Source organism: Rhipicephalus microplus, chromosome X, assembly GCF_043290135.1.
Source record: "Rhipicephalus microplus isolate Deutch F79 chromosome X, USDA_Rmic, whole genome shotgun sequence".
NCBI classification, from domain to species: domain Eukaryota; kingdom Metazoa; phylum Arthropoda; class Arachnida; order Ixodida; family Ixodidae; genus Rhipicephalus; species Rhipicephalus microplus.
In genome coordinates, this window is record NC_134710.1 from 443,054,078 (window position 1) to 443,081,566 (window position 27,489).

Here is a 27,489-nt window from a genome sequence, read left to right on the forward strand (position 1 = left end):
GGTTCTTGGCGTGTGTCGGGCCACCCAAGATTGTCGCCGCGGTGCCGGGAGGGTCCGGGACGGCGTGCCTAAAGAAAGGGGTTTCCCCGTAATTGGTCGTTTGGTCGTTCGGCGGGCGGCGGGCGGTGTGTGTAAAGGAAAGGTTTCTCGTTAATGGGTCGGTCGGCTATTTACCTGATGAAGGGAGGTCCCCTCCCGAAACTGTTGGGAAATAAATATATTTATCCTTGTTGACAACGCTCCCGTTGTGCCATATCCCATACCTATATATATATATATATATATATATATATATATATATATATATATATATATATATATATATATATATATATATATATATATATATATATATATATATATATATATATATATATATTGTGAGGAAGCAGGGGTGGGGCAGTAAGATAAAGAACGGCTGGCCCGTCGAAAAAGATATTTACAAGCCCCATTGCAGAAGATAGGAATAGAAGTAAATGTTGCAATACTTTCATCACTTCGCGGCACTTCATCTGGTTACTGCCAAAGGGGTGTATGCTCTACTGTATTGGACTACATCAAGGCAACAAAAAATTACCATGCTAAATAACCCTCACATTTCCAGATCCTTAGTTTATAATTCGTAGTTATGTCTATTAGGAACAAGAGATGGTTTGACCATTTGCTGAGCAACCATATTTCTTTATTCATAGTTTTATCTGTAAATAATTTTTTTAGGCTGGTTTCAGCTTTATTTAGGAATCTTGCCACCCGGTTCTTCGCCCGTCCCCTTTCGTGGGTGAGCGCCGTTCATCAGAGGTCATCATAATCATCTGCATCATCATCATTATTATCCTCATCAAAGACTGCTTTGTCTGAGTCTGTTTACAATGGCGCAGAAGGCACTTGTGCTCGTCCATGTTCAGTCTTCTGACGCAGTCAAACCGGGAACATGGCCTGCACTTACTAGAATGTGGAAACCACTAGCCTGCTGCCCCAGGAAGCACAGTTCGGCCGAGACAGCGTCCAAGCCTCCTCGCCAACCGCTTACCTACCGGCGCTACCAACGCTGTCTAGGAAAGGCGTCCAGGCATCCTCATCGGCTCAACTTGCCTTCATCGTTACTGCGAAACCACTTCGCGACAAGACATCGCACGGGCTCCTCTTCTGTGAGAGTACGCTCATCGCTCCTAGTGACATGGCTTCCGTCAACAGGATCCAGCTATCACTTTTCGACAAGGACGGCACCTTAGCCTACTCATCACCCGCTTTCTTGCCTGGCTACAAGTGCCGCCCAGGAAAGGCGTCCAGGCCTGCTCGGTAACACAATGGTACATTCATCACAACTTCACTGATTAATGACACCGCCGCGTTGATTGCCGCGGCGACGGCATATTCTGCTGGCGCCAGCAAGGGCTCTCCAAGTTTCTCACACGACGACGCTGCTAAGATCATAGGTGAAGACGTGCTGTGCGCTTAGGTCAACAACTTTAGTGCTTGACGCCTTTAAACTGCCGCTTCTGAGCCACCGATGGGAGTACCAGAAATCCCATTATCCCCGCAGCTGTCGCCTTTGATTTTTCTGGCTTTTCACCCGACCAACGCGCTGACGTCACGTCGTCGACATCATTGCTTGCCCAGCAGCTAGACTGTTTCGCCTTGAGAACTTCCGCATCTTTGTATTCCACGTTACCATCAGTTGTTGCTTCAAAACTACCAGAGTTCTGAGGACTCCAGGATGATGCCTAGCTATTGATCGAAACTGTAAATGCTCTCGGCACTCGCAATGCCTTGTCAGAGCATCGAAAATCGCTGGTGGCTGTCGACCGCCTTTGCGACGCTGCCAAATCCCAGCACAAGTATACGAAGGCCTTAGACAACAATCTTGGCTGGAATTTAGTTTGTGCACATATGGAAAACACGAAGGCAGAGAAAATCTGCAGGGAACAGGCTAACAACTGCCACCTATAGGGGCACAATGCCTGCTTCTCCTTCGGTAATGACAGACACAAAGAAAATGCAGGAATAAAGATTAGAGAGAAGACGAAAGTAAAGAAAATAAAAAACACCCGCGAAAAATAGTCGCATAAATATCTCATCAAACGCGGCCCCAACTTTCTTTTTGTTAACAAAGTTGAAAAGGCTCTATGAGACTGGTCACACCTAGAAGCCATGCTCCTAGGAACAAGCAATCGTCAAGGGTTGCGCATCTAAGTCCAATTGCTCCATAGTTCTTTTTGAGTAGTGCTCGCTACAGAACGAATGTAGGGCACTCTTAAATGCCGTGTTTTATTGTCTCAATGGAGCCACAGTTCGAACATATTGAACTGTCCTGATGTTTTTTACTCACTGACACAGACCCAACTCTTAGCTTAGATGACAGGGCTCTGTCATGGCGACTCAACTCATGACCACGAATGCCAGGAAAAAACAATTCACTTGCGACACGCTCATCGAGATACTGCTTTAAAAGATGTCGTTGAATTCGCAAGCGAGCGCTGGTAAACCGGCATGAAATTTCTTGGCACTGACAGTCATTGTGGGCACAAGTTAGAGCGAGGTCATCGGCCTCTTTATTCCTAGGAATACAACATGCGAAGGTATCCACTGGCAAACTAGGGTTTATGGCAATTTTAACGATGCTGCATATAAGTGAACCATGGGGTCTTTTCTTAACAATCTGCGAAGAGCAGCACAAACATTTGTGTTTCTGACAACCTTCTGATACACTTATCCTTCTAGTGCATATTTAAGCGCAAAATGAATTGCAGCTAGTTCCGCAGTCATTCAGGAGGATAGATGTGGTATACGAAACACCCGTCGGACGTTAACAGAAGCCTAAAGAAAGCTGCAGAACCACCTTGGCCGAAATGAACTACCAGGTAAACGTATGTGTTTCGCCCGCTTTTCCATTCCTCCTACCTAGACTCTACCGCGGATAAGAGTTCTGTGACTCACCAACTCGACAGTGCACCTCTCGACAACCTACCTCGCAAAAGACCTTTTCCTGGCGGTGCAGCTTTACCCTCTGCCAAGTATCTCACTTACAGATAATTAGTTGGTCAGGGGAAGTACTTCGATTGTTCATCTGTTAGCCGGAGTCCCGGCACAGACAGAATCGCGGACGTAAAAGGAGGCGTGTTTTACACTGATACCGGCCGCGAGAAGAACTACTTGCACCCCACCCCACTTAGAAATTCGCTACTCCCGCCCCACTAGACAAATATACCTCCCAAAAGCCGCAGCTGTTGGCGATGCAGTCTCTATGTTAACAAGCACTTGAGGACACTCAGACAGGTAAGTGCCTGATGTGCTGCAAGTCAATGAACCGGACAAATCCACCTCAGCCACAATGTGCCCCACCCACTTTTCCACTTTTCTTCGTATTTCTTCATATGTACATTAGAAATTGGTCTAATATCTTCCCCTATACTTTCCTTGGCATTATGGTCTGTTAGATCTCATATATGTATATATATATATATATATATATATATATATATATATATATATATATATATATATATCTATATATATATATATATATATATATATATATATATATATATATATATATAGATATATATGAGATCTAACAGACCTTAATGTCAAGGAAAGTATAGGGGAAGATATTAGACCAAATTGTAATGTAAATATTAAGAAAAGTGGGTGAAAAGATAACTTGCCGTGGGCAGGATCCAAACCTGCGACCTTCGAATGACACGTTCGATGCTCTACCACTGAGCTACCACGACAGCTATCCCCTTATTCACTTTATAGGGTTTATATGTGAATTCAACATGGGAATGGCTAACCTCCCTGTCCTTCCTCATTTATTCCTCCTCCTCCTCCTCAACGTGAAAGTGTCAGTCAGCGCCACCAGTAGCCATGGCGGCGAGTGTGGCACGCTCTTTTGAGCCTGTTTGGCGTCACGTAGCACGTGAACTTGTTACGAGTTGGCAGCTGACCAATAGTCCCTCGTATACAACCTAAAGGCGCTAAGTCTGCCAGTACAAGACCCTCGTTAATGAATAAGGAAAGAATTGTATACCAAAGTGCTCGTAAAAACACGGAAAACCGAGCCCTTAGGTATACACTTCTTTCCTTATATATATATATATATATATATATATATATATATATGTATATATATATATATATATATACGGGGGGTCCTTCAATATCAAGAGTTCCCCGTCAATTTTTGAGCATCTGCTGCGGTCATGTTGAAACAAATTGTGGACGTATAGGTGAACATTAGAAGTAGTTATTTAGGCCTTTTAATTCTAAAGACAATTTGTAATGCTTAGACTGTGCTTCAAGCATTCGGCATTCATATGAAACTGTTACTCGCTAAATATTCTATATAACAATACTGGTCTGTGTAATTAATACCAAACATTTTTTTCATTAAGCTCAAGGCGCTACACTTTAATAACTGTGAGAGTTCATTTACTTTATTATATTTTCATTCTTCTTCGCTTTGGTAAAAAAATTGTAATATGCTGCAGTTTTAGTATTTTTTATGATAAGCTTAGTTTTTTTGCCAGTAATACGTTTGCGTTTTCTCTTTTATTTGTTTTATACTAAAGGCTTAAAATACTTTGAAAGCAAATTAAGCAAAATGTATTTCCAAAACATCATAGAGAAAGTTTGCCGAAACAGCACTTTGAAGGCAGCGTAATTTTTGCAATATAGCGTTCCAAGTAAAAATACGGCTTTAATATTGTCGCATAGTACAGTTTATTAGTAAGATAACCAGAAACTTTCAGAAGAAAACTCATGGAACCATGGCGAACATCTGATGATTGGCGAATTGCTGGGATGTACAGTCGGCAGCCGACTTCGCTGGCCCACGGACTTTCGAAAAGGGTCGGCCCGAGGTGCGCTGCCGGCTATGCCGGCACTTTGTCGGCGGCGTGGTTCGGGCCACCCGTCGGTGAACGAGTGAATGTCGAATGCGCCGAACGCTCGCCGGCTGCACTGTTCTGGCGACAGTCGGTGACCAGAACAGTGCAGCCGCTAACAGTGCAGCCGAACACAGTTTTTGGTACTGGTCTTCATTCGCGTGGGCGTTTTGGACATTCAAACACTTACGCAGTGAAAAATGCATACAAGGTCAGACAAGCTGTATAGCTTCATTGTGACTTCACGTAGCAGCGTCTACGTTGCACTCAACGTTATAGTTAGTTCTGCGGTAACTAGGACAAATGGGGGTCTTTGATGACTGTGTACCACGTCGGCACACAAGAACGTCAAGAGAGCTGCGCCCCACGTCGAAGCCACTGAAAATTTTCGAAGGCACTTCACTGCTTTGGTCGAGATCGTGACCGCCCAACCAGTCAATGGCGAAAACCATCATGGCAAAAGTCACGTCGAGCTGACCCGCGCGGCACCCACACGATACATGACATGCCAGATCAAAAAACTTGCCGTCGTCAGCAGATATGCACGCGGGGACACCGGAATGGCTAATGCTGGCGCCATCAACCTGTAGCGCGAGGCTTCCGGGATGGCCGATGTCAGCCACGTCTTCTCAGGACACGTCGACAGCCTCTGTGTTGGCATTTTAAGAGAAACATTTGCGATCTCGGCCAGCGACTACCGTGAAGCCAGCCGATCTGTCTGACTGCTTTCAGAAGGTGCTTTTCGTATCTACAGGCCATTCCGGCTTTGGTCTATCGCCTTGAGATTTTTAAGCCGATGCGATGCTTGGAGTAAAACACCTCAGGTAGACTCCATCATAGCCAATTCTGAGGTCAACTTTACGAGATAGGAGATAGTCGGCTCCTAAGATAATGTCTGCAGGCAAGTCCTTCGATACCGGAAGGCTGGTAAGGAACACGTTACCTGCTTCGGTTTCGAAATGCAGGTCAAGCGCACCGAGAGCCAACGCAAAATCACCGAGAACACACAAGAGCGCCGAGGGCCAAGTTGGGAGGTTGGCTGGGGCATGGCGTCAATGTAGCGCGGTGCGTTGAGCTCCCGTGTGCACAAGAGCCGTAAGCTCACCGACTCCGGCCACGTGGACCTCCACCGTTAGAAGCGACAGCGTTGAGTGTTGTGTAGCTCGGTGCCCTATATGTGGTGGGTTAACGTCAAATCGGCCACTGAAACTCGTTGAGGTGTCCACTATCTAGAACGCCAAATAATACAAGCCAAGTCTGGTGTATTCGTGAGGTAGGGCTTCTGAGCTGCCAATCTGTGAGCGGCAGTGTACAGATGCCGCCTCGAAGGGGTTCCCGTAAGTTCCGTCCTCACGCAGGTGTCGTGGTAAATTTGGATAAACAGTAATGAGTTGGTGACTCCATTTCATCCAGGAAAGATGCTGGACACCTTCATATTTGTGCCAGGCCTCTGCAACACCACGCGGGCGGTCCATGGCCACTAGCCACATTTTCATTTTTGGACAAGGCATGGCGCAAGCCGTGCGCGTTTATAGCTGCTTCACAGGCGTCTGGGTCATCCTGGAAGCTATGGAACACCGCAATATTGGATGGGTTGAATACGGTAAGGATGCCGGCAGGAACTCACACCGAAGTGAGGCAATCTGGTGCTGCTCACGCGAATGCTGCGCAACTGCACCCGAAAGCTCCCCGGCGTTCTCGTGCAAGTCACTTGGAACGCCAGGGCTGGTGTCTGCAAAGCAACCGACAGCTCCGGTACTAACGCCTGCGGTGGTACTCTGTGATGACAGAGTCCAGTTCACGGAATACACTCCTATGGCAACGTTAGCCCCGTTCCCAGACGAAAGGACCCCGTGCGGTGTCTTGATGCGAACAGGTGTCACAGCGCCTATGAAGGAAAGTTTAGCCACCGAGGAGGCCTGCACGCCATTTTTGGACGGCATTCGCAGTGCTGGAAGGTGTTGACGTGACGAGGAATCATAGACGCCTTCCCTGGATGGTTCTCGTAGCGCCTGCAGGTAAGCGGCTGACGAGGAGGCGGGGACGTGGTCCCTGCCGTATTGGGCTTCTTGCGGCAGCAGGCTTACGGCTTTCATACAAGGAAGTGAAGACTGCCGCTCCACCAGGCTGAAGATGGGCGAGCACAGGTTCAGGTGTCGTACTGCGCCTTTGTAAAGGATGAAACTCAGAGACAGCGGCCATTTGCTGCGGCGGTTCCTGTTCTTCTTCTCTCATGGCTCTTACCCAGTGCAGCGGATGGGCTGAGTTTACGCGAACTTCTATTGTGTGTTTCTTTGCATTACTACTCCTATATGCTAGTGACAGGTAATACAACAAGTAATTACCGAATAATAATATTATATGTTTAAAATGATGAAGAACTTCCGTAATATTTTTTTATCTGATTGAAAAATTTCTCTATGGAGTAGCAAAGATCCTGTAACTGTAGCCCAGAGTAGAGGTGCCAAATGATAGAACAACTGATTCGGATGTTTCCAGACCCAAGTTTCAAAGAGGTGGTGCTATGAATATTCTTCAGAATGTTGTATACCAGCGACAGGATAAAAAGTATTGACTGATTGTTTCTTCCTCATTACAGAAGAGACACAGAAGAAACAACCCTTGACTTCCTCTATGCTGGTAAAAGCTTACGGAGGTAACCCGGCAGCGAAGTTTGGTTATGGCCACTTCCATTATTCTCGACCGTGATAACTCACTTTTCCACGAAAACAATAGGTGCCTATATTCTGAAGAAGCTATCAAGACCTAGTCTGATAAGGATTTTTTGAAAGTTAGGGTGTAGAATTGTGCGATTGTAATTTACACTTTATGTGAAAAAACCAAATTGATGGGCGCGAAAAGCGCCACCTTTGCTCAAGAATGTGCGCTTTTCTTTAAAAACAAACCATCGTCTCCTGATACTCATCTTAAGTGGAGGCAATGTAGGTTCGTGGGAACTAGTATTCTGAAAAACTTTAGAATGGATGTTTCGCCAGATGCAGAGAGAGAAGAGCACAAAGATAAGGAGTCAGTGATGATTGCTACGACTGTACTTAAACTGGGTAACTCTTGTAGAGCTAATTATATGACCACAAGTTCATTTATAAAAACTGGAATAAAATCAGGCAGTCGTAAAAAAAATACCAGTCAAATTGAGGGCAGAATATTGCTATGCCAGCCTTTTCCTCAGTTTGCGACGCATCTGTTGCAATAACCACATTCTTTGGTAGATTATTCAGATGCTCTTGTAACAGTCCACTTAAAAATCCGTGAGGTAATGTTTTGGCGTGGTTCGGAAAATTATCGGGGTAGACAATGTCTGTGCATATCGGTTGCATGGTCAAAGGACGCACATCATGAATTTGTACATTTAGTGAATCGAGTATTTTTTTACGTATATGACTTGTGGCTTGCAGAATCAAAGCAAGTGATCGGAGAAAATAAATCGGGATAGAAGGTGAAACTTATTTGAGTATAATTAGAGAGTGTTTTGTACAACCTTAAGAAAGTCTGCACTGTAAGTTGTTTAAATCAGCTTAACAAGGGTGGTGTCCTCGCTTCCAGGTACAATACTGCAATCGCCACATACTTTGGAAAGCCTAAGCACAGCCGTAAAGCGTCTCCCTCTAATAGGACTAGTGGCCGAAGCTGATATGCTGGCGCACCGGAAAAAATAACACAGCCGAACCCCAATACTGGTCGTACGTACAATTCGGGGACCATCAAAAGTGCTTTTCTTCTCATACCCGATCAGCGGCTGCTCAGCCTGTGCAATACACCCATTGCCCATGCTCATTTTATTTTGTTATACTGAATATGAGTTTGCCAGTTTAAATGTTTGTTTCATATGACTCCAACGCATTTTAACGTTTACACTTGCGGGATATCCAGGAGTTTGTAATTCAGAGATATTCTCACTGGATGTTTAACCGGAAACACCATATTAGCATCTTACTGGTATGAAGACCTAACAGTAGTCCATCTACTCCCTTCTCGAGTTCACTCAAGTATGACTGTAAAGTTTCGTAAAGGCGATGTACGTCAACAGCCATATGGAAAACCGCAATGTCGTCTGCAGAACGATAAGTCTGCACGCCTGATAGAATAGCAGTAGTACACAGCGAGATGTTAAATAATGCTGGTGAAAGTACTGATCTCTGGGGCACACCTCGCGTCCGCTTGTGCTTGCAGGAAGAAAGCCATCTCTAACGCAGTAAAACTAACTTTCTTGTAAAAAGTCTGTCACCCATGCTACAATAAAAGAAGAGAGTAAATGACAGCGTAAACGATTTATTAACAAGGAAAGTTCGACACGATTGTATGCTTTACTGATGTCTTAGGTAACTAAAGCAGCGTAATGTTTTTTATGCCGGGCAAAGAGAATCCGATTGTCAAGGTATACGTGCGCCTTCCGAATTGAATGTCCAGATCTGAAGCAATTTCGGCTGGGGCTCAAAAGCTGGTTAACATATACAAATATTATGAGACCATGACGCATCCTTTTAATAAGTTTCATAACATTTGATGTTAATGTATTGCTTCTTTAATGTCGATGTTATATGCAGCCCCCTCTTTTTAAAGCACTGGTATGATTTCAGCAATATTGCACTTATCATCTATCTATGTCTTCTTAAGGCAGTAGTATATTGGGCTGAACATATTCTTAGGCAAATCCTGATATGATTTTAGCACCAGGTTTGTAATTCTACCAGGCCCTCATGCTGAGTTTGGTACCCTAACATAGCCTGATCGAATTAGGAAATTTATACTACTGTGTACCCAAAATAGCTGTTGTAGCTGTTGTGCAAATTGATGTTGGAAGGCGCGTTGTGAATCCATTTTTAACCCTTGATCTAATTAGTTTATTCTTTCCTGTAATTCTTGCGATGTGTCTTACCTCATCCTTCTCGTCGTCTTCTTTCTAGCTAACTCAGCTCGCGCCAGATAAAATCCGGCAGGCGTAAAGAAAAACACCAAATATATATATATATATATATATATATACGGAAGCGAGAAAGCACGACGTGCGAGGAAACACTTTTATTATTCACATACGTTTCGGCTGGTGGGCCAGCCTTGGACGCTGACGTATGTGATTAATAAAAGTGTTTCCTCGTATGTCGTGCTTTCTCGCTTCCGTTTTTACTACGGAGCCAGTGCGCTTCCTTCTTCGCTACGTCTATATATATATATATATATATATATATATATATATATATATATATATATATATATATATATATATATATATATATATATATATATGAGAAACAGGGGTGGCGTTTGGGCACTGTCGTGTAAGCTTAGCTACCTCGAGGCCGAAGAGAAAGGGGAAGTAAGAAAAAGAACAGCTGGCTCATCGAAAAAGATTTTTAGAAGCCCCATTGCTTAAGTTAGGAATAGAAGCAAACGTTACAGTACGTTTAGCACTTGGCGGCACTTAATCTGGTTACTGCCACAGGAATGTATGCTCTACTGTGTTGGACTACATCAAAGCAACAAAAAGACTACCATGCTAAGGAATCCTAACTTTTCAGGATCCTTAGTTTATAATCCGCAGTTATGTCTATTAGGAACAAGAGATGGTTTGACCACTTGCTGAGCCACTATTTTCCTTTAATCATTGTTTTATCTCTAGATCATTTTTTCAGACTGGTTTTAGCTTCATTTAGGTATCTTGCCACCCGGTTCTTGTCCCGTCCTCCTTTTTGGGTGAGCGCCATTCTTCAGAGGTCATCATAATCATCATCATCATCAAAAGACTGCTGTGTTTGAGTATCTTTACAATGGTGCAGTAGACACCTGAACATCGCAGCGGAACGCACTTGTGCTCGTCCGTGTTCAGTCTTGTTGAGAAGTCAATCCGGGAACATGGCTTGCACTTTCTAGAATGTGGAAACCGTAAGCCCACTGGACAAGAAGCACAGTTCGGCAGAGACGGCGTCCAATCTTCCTCGCCAAACGCTTACCTACCGGCACTACCAACGTTGTCTGGGGAAGGCGTCCAGGCATCCTCGTCGGCTCAACTTGCCTTCATCGTTACTGCAAAACCACTTCACGACAAGACATCGCACGGGCTTCTCTTCTGTGAGAATTCGCTCAATGCTCCTAGTGGCATGGATCCAGTGACCAGGAGCCGCTAATCACCATTCGACAAGAATGGCGCTCTAGCCTCCTCATCGCCCGCTTTCTTGCCTGGCTACAAGTACCACTCAGGAAAGGCGTCAGAGCCTGTCGGTAACTCAACGGTACATTCATCGCAGCTTCACTGATTAATGACAACGCCGCACTGATTGCCGCGACGACGGCATATTCCGCTGCCACCAGCAAGGGCTGTCCAAGTGGCTCACACGACGATGCTGCTAAGATTGTGCGCTTGGTCAACAAGTTCTTTGCTTGACGCTTTCAAACTGCCGGGTCTGAACCACCACTGTGAGTGCTAGAAACACCATTATCCCAACTGCTGTCGCCCTTAATTTTTCAGGCATCTCACCGTCCAACACACTGACGTCACGTGGGCGACGTCCTTGCTTGTCCAGCAGCTAGACGTTTTCACCTTGAGAACTTCCGCATTTTCGTATTCTACATTGCCATCAGTTGTTCCTTCAGAACTACCAGAGTTCTGAGGACTCCAGGATGATGCGCAGCTATTGATCGAAACGGTAAATTCTTTCGGCACCTGCAATGCCTGGTCAGAGCATCGAAAATCACCGGCGGCTGTCGGCCACGTTTGCGACGCTGCCAAATCCCAGCAGAAGTATACGAAGGCCTTAGACAACAATCCTGGCCGGTATTTGGTTTGTGTACATATGAAAAACACGAAGGCAGAGGACATCTGCAGGGAACAGGCTGACAACTGCCACCTATACAGGCACAATGCCTGCTTCTCCTTCAGCAAGGGGAGACACAGAGAAAATGCGAGAAAAAGAAGGAGAGAAAAAAAGGAAAGTAAAGAAAATAGGTAAAAAACACGCAAAAAATAGTCGCATAAAATCTCAACAAACGCGACACTAAGTTTCTCTTTGTTAACGAAGTTGAAAGATTCTATGAGTCTGGTCACACATAGAAGCACATCCTCTTAGGAACAAGCAATCGTCAAGGGTTGCCCATCTAAGTCCAGTTACTCCATAGTCCTTTTTTAGTAGTGCTTGCTACACAACTAATGCGGGGCACTTTTAAGTAGCGCCTTTTAGTGTCTTAATGCAGCCACACTTGGAACAATTTGAACTTCCCTCACATTTTTGACTCACTGACGCAGACCCAACTTTTAGCTTAGGCGACAGGGATCTCTCATGACGACTCAATCTATGAGCACGAATGCCAGAAGGAAACAATTCACTTGCGACACTGCTTTAAAAGATACTGCTTTAAAAGATGTCGTTGAATTCGCAAGAGAGCGCTGGTAAACCGGCATGAAATTTCTTGGCACTGACAGGCATATTGGGCACAAGTTAGAGCGAAGCGATCGGCCTCTTCATTTCTAGAAATACCAACATGCGAATGTATACACTGGCAAATAATGTTTGGCGGCAGATATAACGATGCTGTATATTATTGAGAAATGGAGTCTTTTATCAACAATCTGCTAAGGGCAGCACAAACATTTTTGTTTCTGACAACCCTTTGTTATTGTTACCATTCTAGTGCTTATTTCTGCGCAACATCAATTGCAGCTAGTTCAGCAGTAGTTTAAGAGGATGAATGCGGTATACAAAACACCCGTCGGACGTTAACAGAAGCCAGCCTAAAGGAAACTGCAAAGCCACCTTGAGCAAAATGATCTTGCAGATTAACGTATGTGCTTCGCTCGCTTCTCTATTCCTCCGACCTAGACTCTACCGCGGATGAGAGTTCTGTGATTCACCAACTCGACAGTGCACCTGTCGACACCCTAGCTCGCAAAAGACCTTGTCCCGACGGTGCAGCTTTACCCTCCGCCAAGTAGCCCACTGCAAGTGAACTAGTTGATGAGGGGAAGTACTTCGATTGTTCATCTGTTAGCCGGAGTCCCGGTGCAGACAAAATCGTGGGCGTAAAAGGAGACGTGTTCGACACCGTTACCGGCTGCGAGAAGAACTACATGCACCCCAACCCCCTTTGGAATTCGCCAGTCCCGCCCCTCTAGGAAATTATACCACCCACAAGCCTCGGCTGTTGGCGATGCAGTGTCCATGTTAACGGGGACTTGAGGACTTGCAGAGAGTTCAGTGCCTGACGTGCTGCAAGTCAATGAACCGGACAAGTTCACCTTGGTGGTCTTGTGGCTGAGGTACTCGGCTGCTGACCCGTAGGTTGCGGGATCAATTCCCGGCTGCGGCGGCTGCATTTCCGATGGAGACCGAAATGTTGTAGGCCCGTGTTCTCAGATTTGGGTGCACGTTAAGGAACCCCAGGTGGTCGAAATTTCCGGAGCCCTCCACTACGGCGTCTCTCATAATCATATTGTGGTTTTGGGACGCTTAACCCCACATATCAATCAATCAATCATATTCACTTCAGCCACCAATGTGCCCTAAGCATCATCGGGACGCTAGTGCAGACTTCAGCGCCGTCACTCCCCAAATGTGTGGAAGACCTCCACGTGTATGTTAGGATTGAAAAATCAATTTCTACCGACACGACTAAACACATGCGAGACGTACGCAGGAATTTTACTGCCCTCTTTGAGACCATACCACAAATATTGGACCCCTTACATGTGTGCTTACTTACGTGCAACCCTCGCTGGTTTTACACCCCTGTTTTAGCAGCGCCGTATATTACGACTTGCTCGCGTCGTGGTTCTGCATCGACGCGAAGTAGATGCACTTCTTCAAAGCTGCGGAGACGCGTCCGACTTCTGACGTGCCCACCTGAACCGCAATCGGCAGTTTAAGATGCTAGATACCAGCGTCACTGAGACCAGCAGCCACTACGCCACAGTCAACGAGAACCGCGAGAGCGATGATGGCATACGCCAGCGAAGCCGAAACGAGGCTAACACCTATGGCTGCAAAGACGCTGCCAATGCCGGCCCCCTGAAACTTCGACACCCCGACATGATTTGTCGTGGCGTGCCGCAGGGAGACGGCCCAAGTACAGCCAGTATTTCCCCCCAGAGACATCGTTGGCACCTCATCAGACCAACTCACTGCATGGGCAAGACAGACCGGAGCGCAACAGTCAATGCCGTCTTCCAGAAGCGATTTCGCAGCTGGCCTTTCAATGTCGCAGTGTGGCGAAGTGTGAGGAAGCAGGGGAGGTGCTCGGGCACTGGTGCAAGCTCAGCTAGCTCTAAGCGGAAAAGATAGAGGAAGACAGTTAATATATATATATATATATATATATATATATATATATATATATATATATATATATATATATATATATATATATAGGCCCCAACTGCACGCGTAATCCAGAAGCGGGCAAGGAATTCTCATTGCGCCCGCTTACCAGCCTCTTCCGCAATACGCGGGCACCCCTCTTTCTACGACGAAATGTTGACGGAGCGCCGAGTAGTTAAAGGTTTAAAACTTCCTAAAAAAGCTCTTTTTTGCCCTACACCGAACCGCCAGAGCCAGGAGGCGCCATCTTGTCGGAAAGAATGCGTTATTGAAAGGAAGCATACACAGACTGCTGACGTCAGACAGGTGAAGGGGAGAAACGGGAGAGAGATGAAAGGGGAAGTGGAGGGAAGAGTGGGAGGGGGGCGCCTTGGAGGAGTACACCTTATATTCTTTTTCTCTTTTTTCTTCTTTTTACTTTTTCCTCTTCTTTTTCTTTTCTTCTTTTTTTCTGTCTTTTTTCCTCTTTCCCTCTCATTTGAGATCGTATAAAGCTGAGCACCTACAAACTGTACCTTTAATCCTGATGAAGGCTAAACTCTAGGCCCAAACGTCGAAATAAACCACGTTGTGACCACTCACGGAGGATCTACTTGACTATATATATATATATATATATATATATATATATATATATATATATATATATATATATATATATATATATATATATATATATATATATATATATATATATATATATATATATATATTCATATATATATATATATATATATATATATATATATATATATATATATATATATATATATATATATATATATATATATATATATATTATATAACCACATACGGGTCCTCCCATATCAAGTCTACCCCATAATTTTTGATCATCTGCGATCATGCTGAAACAAATTGTGGACGTGTAGGTGAATCCTAAATGTGGTTATTCAGGCGTTTTAATTTTTGAGACATTTTTTGCTGCTTAACGGCGCTTCAATTTTTCGGCATTCAAGTGAAACTGTTTTTCGCTAAATAATTTATATAACATTACTGGTCTGAGTAACCTATTCGAAATATTTTTATTACCGTCAAGGCGCTACTCTTTAATAACTGTTACGACTTTTATTATAATTTCTCTCTCCTTCGCTTTTATAAAAATTATTTATATGCTGCATTTTTAGTGTTTTTTGTGAAAAGCTTGATTTTTTAGCCATTAGCACATTTACGTTTTCTCTTTTGTATGTTTTATACTGAAGGCTTAAAATACTTCGAGTGCAAATTCAGCAAAAATATTTCCAAAACATTGTGGGGAAAGTTTGCTGAAACAGCATTTTTAATGCAGCCTAATTTTCGCAATTTAGCGTTCCAAGTAAAAATACGGCTTTAATATTGCTGAATAGTACAGTTAATTAGTAAGATAACCAGAAATTTTCAGAAGAGAACCCAAGCAACCATGGCAGTCTGCCGACGATTGGCGAATCGCTTGGATGTATAGTCAGCAGCCGATTTCTCTGGCACACAGACTTTCGAAAGGGTCAGCCCAAGGTGCGCTGCCGGCTATGTCGGCACTTGGTCAGCAGCGTGGTTCGGGCCACCCGTCGGTGAACGAGTGAATGCCGAATGCACCGAACGCTCGCTGGCTGCACTGTTCTGGCCACCGTTGGTGGCCGATTGAACGCCGATCGTGCCAAACATTCGTCGGCGTGACAAGTCGGATGCATCCGGCCGCCCTTGGATGTCGAATGGGCATCATAAAACAACGTGCAATCATTAAGGCTGGCATAAAATATGTTATTGAGGGGTTTTAACTAAAATTTTAGTGTATACTGGGGCAGATCTAAAAAGGCCTCGATTGAGAAGGGAGTTGAAGAAGGTGACGTTCGTGCCTGAGCTTTCCTGTTGTGTACGACTGAATTGGTCCTATTTCCACGTAACACTATAAACACCAGAGTGCTTTCTTTAACATTAAAAACATTACCTGGAAGACAATGAGAGACATTATACCTGTGGTTGTGAGCTTGATTACGTCATTGGCAGAGAATACTTGTGCGACAATCCGATTGCATTATTGACTAAATAACAAAAATATAAGTAATTTATTTGTTCATGATTTTGTCAAAGAAAGCAGCGTATAGACTTTGAGAACTTTTGGGGCACCATCATTCGCCAAGGGGGCTCACACACACACACACATTTGTTTATATATATATATATATATATATATATACAGTTGTTTAACTACTCTTTTGTTTTTCTTCGATAATACTGCGGATTCTTATAAGAAAAGCAGAAAAGTGGCTGAAGAAATGGTGCATTCCTGCCTCAATTATTTAAATAACAGAAATATTAGATTGTCGCTATGTTAAGATTTATTTCCATGTGTGAATACTACAAAACGGCAGCCTACATACAGTTCATCGGTTGCAGTATGTATACCAGCGTTTAATCAATTTAAAGGTCATAACTGAACATCATCGACGTTTCATGCAAGTAACGTCCATCACATCGAGTAAATTCACTCACACAATGCATTTATGCCATTTCTCAGCTAATATACGACCATTAAAATAATTCTGTATCACCCTAAAAACAACCAGAACAACAAAATTAGTTGACCTTTAGGAGTTGAACATGACAGTGACATGCTGTTCATAGTACAAACTTCAAACACTTGGTGCATTAACCGTTTTTGAATTCGCTATGCGCCGACTACGTGGCCTTAAAGAAATAGGTGCACTGGCGTGTGTGCTTTTTGTAGTTGTGTACAGGCGTTCAAGCACATGAAAATCACATATTATGACCCTGAGTGGACGCTTGTACTACGCATTATACTGCAGTTTTCAGGGTACATTGCGAAGCATGTGTACAGGACGCGTGTGTTTGTGAAGCATGAAAGCTATTTTCACTGCATTTCCAAGGAGAGGAATTCATTTCACTTTCTGCACAATCAGAGTCGTGGCCCTGTGGTAGAACTTCCGCTTTTCATGCAAACGACTTAGGTTCAATGCACACTTGGGCCCAAGAACCCTTGTTCGGTCCCCGTTGTGCACCAAGAATTTTTATGATTTATCTACTTTATTCGCATTGTTCTAAGTTTTAGGTCACGCATAAGATGATTTTTTGCTCACAACCAAAGATTCCGACGCCGGAAATTCTGCGAAACAAGCTCGTAAACGCTATCGCGTAAAAGGAAAAATCTATACTTATACAACAACACGGATCAATATTTTTCAGTGCTGCCCGCCCTATTGAAAAAACGTCCACCATAGGAATGGTGGATTCCACCAGCCACCACTTCGGGGGAATATGGCGGTGGAAATGGTGGCACATGGTGTATGCTGGCGTATGGTGGAGCGGATGGTAGATGGCCTGCTCCAGCAGGCAATGCTGGTGCGCAAAACAGCGTCAGAGCCACTGTGACGAGCTGCCGCTAAAGAGATAATAAAAATAATTGTATAAAAAAGAATGTATCAAGCACCCGTAAAAAAAGGTCCACTAGCGTTGGATCGAACCTGGCACCTTTGAATTATTAACTGCGTACAGTAACCACTGCGCCATGCCCACAGATAACAGTGGGGGTGTTGAAGTAGTCAACTCACAGAGTCACTGTTTAACTTCAGTTCTGTTTGTCGTTTAATGGGAGGGACAGGATCTGCACTGACTAAAATTGGCACATTTGATAAACACGAACAGCTGCTGCCTGTAACGATTGTCACTGCGATAATGGCAACAGCGCTATGTTTTTGTTACAATTTACAACCGCAAAGAAAAAAACAACTCAGTGAACTGAGGAGCAGGTAGAGTTTATCGGTGGTTACTGCCAAGTTCATTATCAGTTTCTCGCTCCTACCGAAGGGATATATCGGTTCAAGCTTTATGACGCTTCTATGCTCATATGAAAGATACGTCCACACAATTGATTTTGATGCTTTTCGCGACACGCACACCGCAGTCGTGCAAGCGCACCGCTGTTGCTCTGTCGCTAGAAATAGCTACATAACGGCTAGTCCAAAAGGAATTCAGTGCACTAGAAACATTATGCTATCATATTGGTTTAGTAAGAATGTGAATTGACGTGTCTTTTTTCTCGCATAAGAGCCAGTGAAGCGCCTGCGAGTGCGACCGGCGGCTGCCGGTGAGGCGAGGCGTACCTTTGATGTAAGTGCTGCAAGCGCGTCGAATCGATGTTTGTCGCTTCTTGCGCGGACACCGTACACAATAAAAAAAATTCCGCCATATCCACGAAGTGAATTATGATGAGTGGGCGAAGCTCCGGAGGTAAACCTGCTAAACCATGAATCCTCTGTACATTTTGCCCACTCGATTTTATTACATCGCTCCCCCTAGCGTACGTCGCCGCACTAAATCGAACGATTGCCTTCAACCAATGACACGCGCCATATGTGACATCATTCCTATTTTATAAGATCTCGCGTCTTTCATCAACTACAAGTACCGCTTTCTAGTTTATAACATCTTGCATCTTTTCATCATCAGCTACAAGTACCACCATCTAGTAAACACTACAAGAACTAAACGAGAGGTGGCTACATACAGGAGACGGTACCGCCATCTAGTGAACACTGCAAGAACTAAACTAGAGGTGGTTACGTACAGGGGACGGTACCGCCATCTAGTGAACACTGCAAGAACTAAACTAGAGGTGGCTACATACAGGCTACAGGGGACGCACAGCCCACGCCCTAAGGAGCTTCGCCCCTAAAAGGCTTCATTTAGGGTAAATGATGCCGCAGCTGTGCTGTATTGTCATTTTTACTCATCAAAACTATGTATTCTGAAACCCAGAAGCGCCGATAACACTTGTACGGGCTTGGTCGGTATGACTAACTTTTGGTGGAAATCATGGTAGTAGAACAGAAGGGTGAGAGTCAAATTCGCTGGGGCTCGTCTCAACGCATGTCGAAAGTGAAAGTTTATGCATATTCGCACGCACTTTGTTAACCTAAAGGTACGGCTCAAACAATAGAGTGTGCAAGAATCACCAAAGTTGCGTTTCTAGCCTGGCGACATCAAGTGACCACTGTGTTCTGCTCTAACATTGAAAGGGGCTATTGCGAACTGGAGCCTATTTATTTGTCGAAAACTCCTAGCCGATGTAAAACATTTATTGTCATTTCACAGAGACAACTCTAGTCTTCTAAGCATCAAAACAAAGAAACACATCGCGGATGTCAAACTGAGGTAAGTACGTGCGCGAAATGTACACATTTTTCCGGTCGCATATTCTATGCTCTACAAAAATTGAAGCGTTGTTGACACCACGGGAATAAAAAAACGTACTAGAAAGCATATTGAGCAGCGTTGGTTTCTTTTGACTGTAAACATATATCTCTGCGCATTCAAGAATGAAACACTACAAATAAGTGATTTCACATACTGTCATGTGCTTTTCATCATGCCATCGTCATCCACTAAGCTTCCATTATGCCAACGTCATCCACCTTGCTCACCAAGCCTTCCACCAAACATGTTTTGCCTCACCACCATGAGCCGGTATTTTCGACCGTCACCACTATTGGCTCGCCACCACCACCACATTCTGCCACCATTTTTTCCACTCTCGCCGCTATCAGCCATTAGGCCCACTACAGTTTTCACTATATCCATTAATATTTCCACCCTATCTACCAACGATTAGAGCATTCACCAACCCAACATTTTAAATAGGCTTGGCAGAACTACAACGCGAAACCCTTGTTTACGATTAAAGATACACAACTTTGGTATAGAAGCTAGCTATTAGTGCCGTAGATACGACTAATGCATATTTCACTGACTGCTAGATAGGAAAATCGCAACACGACATGCGTATGTGAAAAAAAAAACGATAAAGACATTGTAACGTGCCTATAACTCGATGACTCAAGTTGTGAAATACCGAAGAATGAAACAGAGCTGGTGACTAAAAAAACTAACCCATTTATAGAAAACAATAAAAGGGAACGTCCATGCGGCTCAATAGTTAACATGCTAGCAGTGTCTTAGAAAGTCCTATGAGCTCTCTTTTTTGCACAAAACATAGTTAAACACACACAAAAACAACCACTGACACTGGTGGACGTGTAGCCCACTTTATGGCCCACTTCGGAGGTGAGAACAGTAGCCGTTGAGTGAAGCGTGCTTTCAATGGTCAGAGGCCACGGACCCGGGGGTCGCGAAATGCTAGACACGTGGCTTTTCCATGAATTTGAAATCCACCAAGAAAGCTATCCACGACAGCCGTGACCTCAAGTAAGATTTTAGTACATACACAAGCAATATAAAGTAGAAATATTCCTTCAGGATTGATAGAACGAACACATAATAGCTGCAGTCTTCTCCACGCAGACGGGGTAAAAGCGCGGACAAGTACAGGCACGCCAAGGTCAAGTAAGGAATTGCGTGAGGCTTTACAGATAGCAGAGAAATACGGAAAGAATAAAAAAGATATGAAAAAAATTTATACTAGTTCTACTGCTCCACCCGCTCGTGCTACTGCTCACCACACAGAGCAGCACCTGCGTTCTTAATAAGCTATATTAGGCAGAAATATAAAAGCCATAATTTTTTGAACGCTGCACTGCAACAATTAGGCCACATTACAAACAAAATGCTGTTTTTGCAGGCTTTGTCACCATATTTTACAATACTTTCGCTTATTTTCCCTCTAACTGTTTTAGTCATTCGATATAAGAACAAATAAAGCATGAATGTCAATATATTACTGGCCGAAAATTGGTTCTTATAAAAAATTGCTAAAAATGCAGTATAATGAATTTTTCGCAAAAGCAAAAAAGAAAGAAAACCAAACAAATGAACAAGCTATCATAATCATGAAAGAGTAGAGCCTTGATATTATTGTAAAAATTTTATCGTATTATTACTCAAACCAGTATTATTGCATAAATTATTTAGCATACATGACACAGTTCACTTGGGTGCGAAATGTTTGACGCACCCTCTAGGTAACACAAATTTTGTCTATTCATAACGCCTTCGTAACCACTTCTCATAGTCACATATACCTCCATGACCATTTTAAGTATGATCGGAGATGGTGGAAAATTGACCGGTACTCTTGATACGGAATAACACACTATTATATATAATATATATATATATATATATATATATATATATATATATGTATGTATATATATATATATATATATATATATATATATATATATATATATATATATATATATATATATATATATATATATATATATATATATATATATATATATATATATATATATATATATATATATATATATATATATATATATATATATATATATATATATATATATATATATATATATATATATATATATATATATATATATGGCCCAATGTTGGGGTAGATCGGAAGTTCATGGCCCGAGAATGGCCCAGTTTTGACAACATACTGCCAATAATGGCTGAGCCAGCCTAATAGAACGGCGATGTTGGACCAGCATTGACAGCGTTCCGCCAGTAATGGCTGTGCCAGCCGAATAGAACGGTGATGTTGGACCAGCATTCAGAACTTCCGGCCATTATTGGCTGTGCCAGCGTATTAGAACGGCCACATTGGACCGAGTTGTACAACCAGCAGACAATATGGGTGGAGCCATGCAATTAGGCTGGCAATTTTGGCCTGTCGTTCGTACTTTATTGCTGGCGTCGGCTAAAGAGTCAACTTCGTTGGCATAACATTGGACCGGTATGAGCTGATTTCTGCGTCTGCTGCTTTTGGCGCTGTTCTGGTCCCACTCACGTGTCGAATTTTCAAGTTCGAGAGAGTAATATGCCGGGCACACGACAAATATATTTTTGTCAATAAATCATGCACAGCTAGTTGATATGCATGATTGTTGATTGAAGTTGTACAAGGTAGACTATTTTACTAATAAACATTTCTCGAGTTTGTCGCCTGTCAGGCGTCCGATGCGGTGCTTTCCCAGATGAAAATCGTGCAGATCTGTGCGTTGAAGCAACCGCGGATGCCACTACCGTACGTGACCCACTTCGACATGACCCTGCGCGCGCGTGCGCCGGCGTTCGTTTTGTCGCATCACGCCGGCGACGCTATGCCAAGCGCTTTCGATTTCGTGGACATCGGACGCAAAGCGTATCGTATCGTGTGTCCTGCTGTGCTATCGCCACGACCGATTTGGTTTTTTCGCGGTCACAGCGCTGTACCAGTTAGCAGCACTCAAGTACTCGACGTGTGGGAACTGGAGTTATTAGTTGCGTTACGGTGATTGAATCTTACAACACAAGCATTTGTCGTAATCTGAAACACGCAGTGACGCTCGCATCCAGTATCGCAACGACCCCACGAATTGCCTACAACATTGCAGCGAGCGGTTGGTAAAGTTTGGTGAAGTGCGTGGGCATCGGGCACCTTGTCTCCGTGGGTCGTCGCGCGTTACAATTTTGTTGTGGAACGTTTTTTGTTGATTATTTTGATGACATATATACATTGCCCTACTGTAGCCAAAACATAAGCTAGCTTACGCAGTACGACGCGCAAAAAAAAACATTTCTGTGAGTTCATACGGGCTGATGCATAGAACACATAACACGTAGGCTAAATCGTTTGTAAACAAGAACATGAACGCTTACGGCGTCGTGTTGTTTTATCAAATGCAGAACCACAGACCCCTCTCCGCCTTCTTTTTCCTGCTTTTCTTTTCTAAGTCTGTCAAAAGAAGAAAGTGCTCTGCACAGATATGGCAAGCTGGTTCCTGTACAGTGAGAGTTTTATTTCACACTCGCTGTCCTTTAATAATTTTCCGTTATAGTGGGCAGGCTAAAGCTAGCTGGCTGTCTTTCGAGAAATCAATGGACGTACACGTTACAAGCCGGGAAATGTGTCAAAAATGGCTGTAATCTCCAGAACATGAGGAGGATCAATTGACAGCTGGTGTCAGTACTGGTCCTCACAACTGAAAGGAAATATCTTTGAATAAGTTGTAACGTTGCTGATCTTCCTGCCAAGTAAAATAAAAATACACTGAGAAAAAATACTGAAGATACGCCATCAGGAAATGACAAAACAAGAACCAACGGAGGTTCGTCTTCATCACATGAACAGCCTTCAACTGATAAGGGGAGTAAGTAACTGACAAACAATGAGTGCGTGAGGGAGAGCGGTCACTCGAGGTCGTCAGCAGTCAAATGACACAGGCTGGAATCGTGGGTGTTGCCAGGGTAGGCTCAAGGAGTCTGGACTGGAGGCCCACCCCCTTCCCAAATGTTTGCCTGACCCTTGTGTTGGGTTATGACCATGTGTTACGACAATGTTCCCAAGAGGAAACATAGTCATAACACAATGGCCAAGTTCCCCGCCTCTCTGCTCCTCCTGAAGGACCTCTCTTATCGTGGGTGCACCCCCGGCATAGACCAATCCTGGCACCAACCTTGCCTAAAATACAATAAGAATAACGGAAAACTCAAAGCGAATGTTACCACCATACTTTGACTTCTTCCTTTGTGTACAAATGAATCTAGCGAGAAGTATGTGGAACACCAAAGAAAAGCACCACAGTCAACTCCTACTAGTTCCTGCTTTCATAAAATTACAAAGTACTGAAGAAGCATGCAAAGAGCATTCCTAAGAAGCGAAATATCATAAAGCAACAGGCGGCTGTGTGGTCCTGACTGAGACAACACGACAACAAAAGGAAAAACCTTTCAGGCATGTCAGCAGTTCATGCACAGCACTGAAACGTCATGAAAACCTCCCTTCGATGCCTTTCTTGCCCAAGAACATTAAAATGAACACACACTGATGGAGAAGAAAGCCATTACTCAAATCCAGCTCTTATGCACTGATGGGAGATACTTGGACCTGGATTCCTAACAATGGCTTCAGTACAGCTCTTGAACATACCCTCAAGAGTGCTGACTGCAAGTGGACGAGGCATGAAGGCAGTCTACAATGCGACACAATGAACACGTCAACCACCAACCATGAACTTATGCTAGAGTGGATGTTGCAAGAAATCTTGAACACTGGGAACACTCAACGTTCCCAACCAAAATCTCGATCTCACAATCTCGATCTCATAAGAATGTTCCGACGACCTGCTGCTCATCGCCATGATGTGAAACAGGGGCATGTACACATGCACAACTTATTTTTACGTGATTAAAATACTCTTGCTTCCAGGTTTATAGAAACCGTGTCACCAAATTTTTCTCTAATAAGCTCACCACCTTCATCGTTGCTGGGAGTGTGTGCAAATTAAAGGAGATAGAGGGCACTGAAGGGGCTGCATGCAGATGGTGTTCGTCGAATAAATGAGCAATGGCCTGCATGGTCTTCTTTGACCACCTTTCACGCCTGAGTCATTTGTTATATTCACGTTGACATGTTAGTGTAGTAGTTGTGCCTAATGAAAGGCATGAAAGACATAAATATCAGTAAGAGAGGCATGTAAACTTTGTGATGTCTTTTAAATATTTCAAACTTGAACTGTGTTAGATATAAAAAAACCGAATTGTTGCTCTAATGACACTTTGTATATGAGAGGGCAATATTTGTACTGTGTTTCTACTATTTTTCTACATCCAATGAGTGGATAAAGCCAGGCTTGCTTAAGCTAAAGTGAGGCTTCGAAGCTGATCACAGAATGGCAATCAACGTGCTTTCTTGTATACCCCCTGTCAGACTCGGCTCGCATGTTCATTATTTTTATTATTATTTAGTGTATATAGATAGGATAAGTTCCTCAATTTAAATGGCCTTCCTAAAATCTGATGCTGTGCATTGCTTTGAACAATTTTTTCAAAATGAAAAATACTATCCCTAGCCCTCCTCTTTCTTGATTTGCCTTGAATGTGTGTTTGATTCAGTGAACTGTAGGAAATATTGCTGCATTGACTTACTGTCAGCAAAAATTTCAGTTCATTGCAATAAAGCTGCCGGGAGTCTGAATAACAGCATTATTTTGGTGTGCTAGAGTTCACTCAAAAAATAACTACTCAGGCAGAAGATACACAACAATTACGGCAACACTGGAGTCAAAAAGAGCTCATACTAGTGGATTTTCACTTAAACAAGTAGGGTAAGAACTACTATAACTAATCTTGAGATCCAGTAAACTTTCTGGTTTTTAGATTGGCACGACGAAGAAGGAAAAAAGACTTTTGAGTAACGTGCGCGAGCACAGGCTTCCTGAGTTGTTCTGTGATGATGTTTTGAAAAAAAATGGAACTAATTGAGAAGGTACAGTCAAAATGAAAAACAATTATGCATCAGCTTTCTTTCAATAATACTGAAGGGTAAACAAATAGTTCACTTTTGGGTACAACTTGTTTTTTTTTATTTTTTGGTATTGCTGGTCGATTTTGCATATTGTCATGAGGACGTATATATCTGTTCTGCAATTTTGAGTAAACTTCAGTCGCAAATCGGCACTTGTGATGCTGTGGCTTATTTGTTTTTAATATTCTTTGATGTCCTGTTCTAATATCATAAATCCATACCAACTTAATCTGTCAGTTCTATTCAAGCTTTCTGGCTCCTATAGTTGTATTACTAAACCATGTCAGAGTTATGACCAAGCATACCTCTCAAAATGTTTGGAGGACCGTTTGATGTACGACAGGGTTCACAGCATTCATCACATTGGTTCCATGAATATTGATTTTTGCTCTTCGGGGGCGCATGCACGGTCCCAATCTTTAATTTTTACAAATGTGGCTTCACAAGCTTCGTTGTTTTTATGATGTGAATAAGTTAGAAAAGACAATCAAGCATGACTTACGACCACGAGCTTGTTGATCTACAAAAGAAACAAAGCTCAAGATGCAAAACCACACCATCTTTCATTCCAACTGATTGAAAATTCAGGTATTTAGAATAGTGCCTACACCTTTTTCAAGTGAGGTCTGGTTTCAGGAGTCCAGCTCACAGCAAACATGAAGTTACACTTTGTTTTTCATAGCACTTGAGCATAAGTACTAGGCAATGAAAAATTGGAATTACATTCTCACTTTTTATTTGTGGCACTCGAAAACTAGCACAATTACAAACCCACGCAAAACATAGTTTTACTGAATCATATGATAACATTGCAGCTGTTATTCAATAATTTTTGTAGCCATCATAACTCAGGTGTCACACATTCAATGGGGCATTTTTTCTGCACATAAATAAATATTTCAGATATAACAAATGCATAAAACACAGAAAGAATATTTTCGCTTTGCCTGAAGAAATGACGCTGAGAAGCTTTATTAGCTAGATTGACTTGACAACCAGCTAACATGCAATTTTAATCCTGGCATTATGAGGAATGTTTAATACTGTTATGTAAGTGGGATATTTTTGCTGCTTCAGGCCATTTGTGCACTGATGATGACTTCTGCATAGGAAGTGAACCATCTGCCTTGTTTTCATGAAACTTCAGTGAAAGTTACTTGAGAGAAAGGTTTTTAAAAGTTGGCAGCATGACAACAATGAGGGATGGTTAGCCCATATCATTTCATTATGCATGCGTGTACAAAAGTCTAGTTCACTGCTACCATATGTGCCTTCCAATGCGCTGTCACGCAGCTATAGGTAGAAGCTTATTTATGATGTAACATTGACGAGATGTGTAGTCACTGGCAGGAAGTTGGGCTTCGTGTCGATCAGAGCAAAAGAACATGGTCACTGGGTAGACCTACAGTCACGCCTAAAGCAAGTTTTACAGTGTTCCAACTAATGTCTGCCTTGACTGACATGCATGTACGTTTCATTATTTCCATTGCTCATTGGGAGGTATGGCTTGGTGAAATACTGTCGGTTCATATTGGCTTTCTCTATTTGTCGGGACCAAGGATGACATGAGTAATGCAGCCAGCAGCTACAAAAGCAGGAGCAGCAGTGCGTGACCTAGAAATGTCTGGAGTAAGAATATATTCCATCCAACCTTGAACCATGCAATCAACACAAGCCTACAAGTTTGTCTGTTGCAAGGCAGTAGTATGTTAATGGCATAATGAGATCCTCAGAAACGTCGCCCAATCAAGTGGTTGGGCCTGCAAATATATCCAGCAATGTCACAATGTGATTGAATCTTGAAGTGCTGCAAAGCACTAAACACGGGTGGTACGTAAACCCACGTGATGCCATACACATTACTTTATCTGCCAGGGGAAGCATTTGGATTTCCCGCATGTTTGGGCATGAAAGACAGTCTAGTAATATGCCTTATTGTGCTTGCAAGTGGGCATAAATGGTCAGTTCTTGGGTCACACAATGTGTCGAATCTAATATGTCTCCTAGTACTGGTTATGACACGGCACCACTGAAAGTCTAGCAGCGTCGA

At 43.2% G+C, this 27,489-nt stretch overlaps 1 non-coding gene across 1 annotated transcript; it reads right to left on the reverse strand.

Moving 5' to 3' along the window:
* Positions 1–3,662: 3,662 nt before the first annotated feature.
* Positions 3,663–3,734, reverse strand: TRNAT-UGU (transfer RNA threonine (anticodon UGU)). Its single transcript has one exon. It is a non-coding gene; the product is annotated as a tRNA-Thr (tRNA).
* Positions 3,735–27,489: the final 23,755 nt, after the last annotated feature.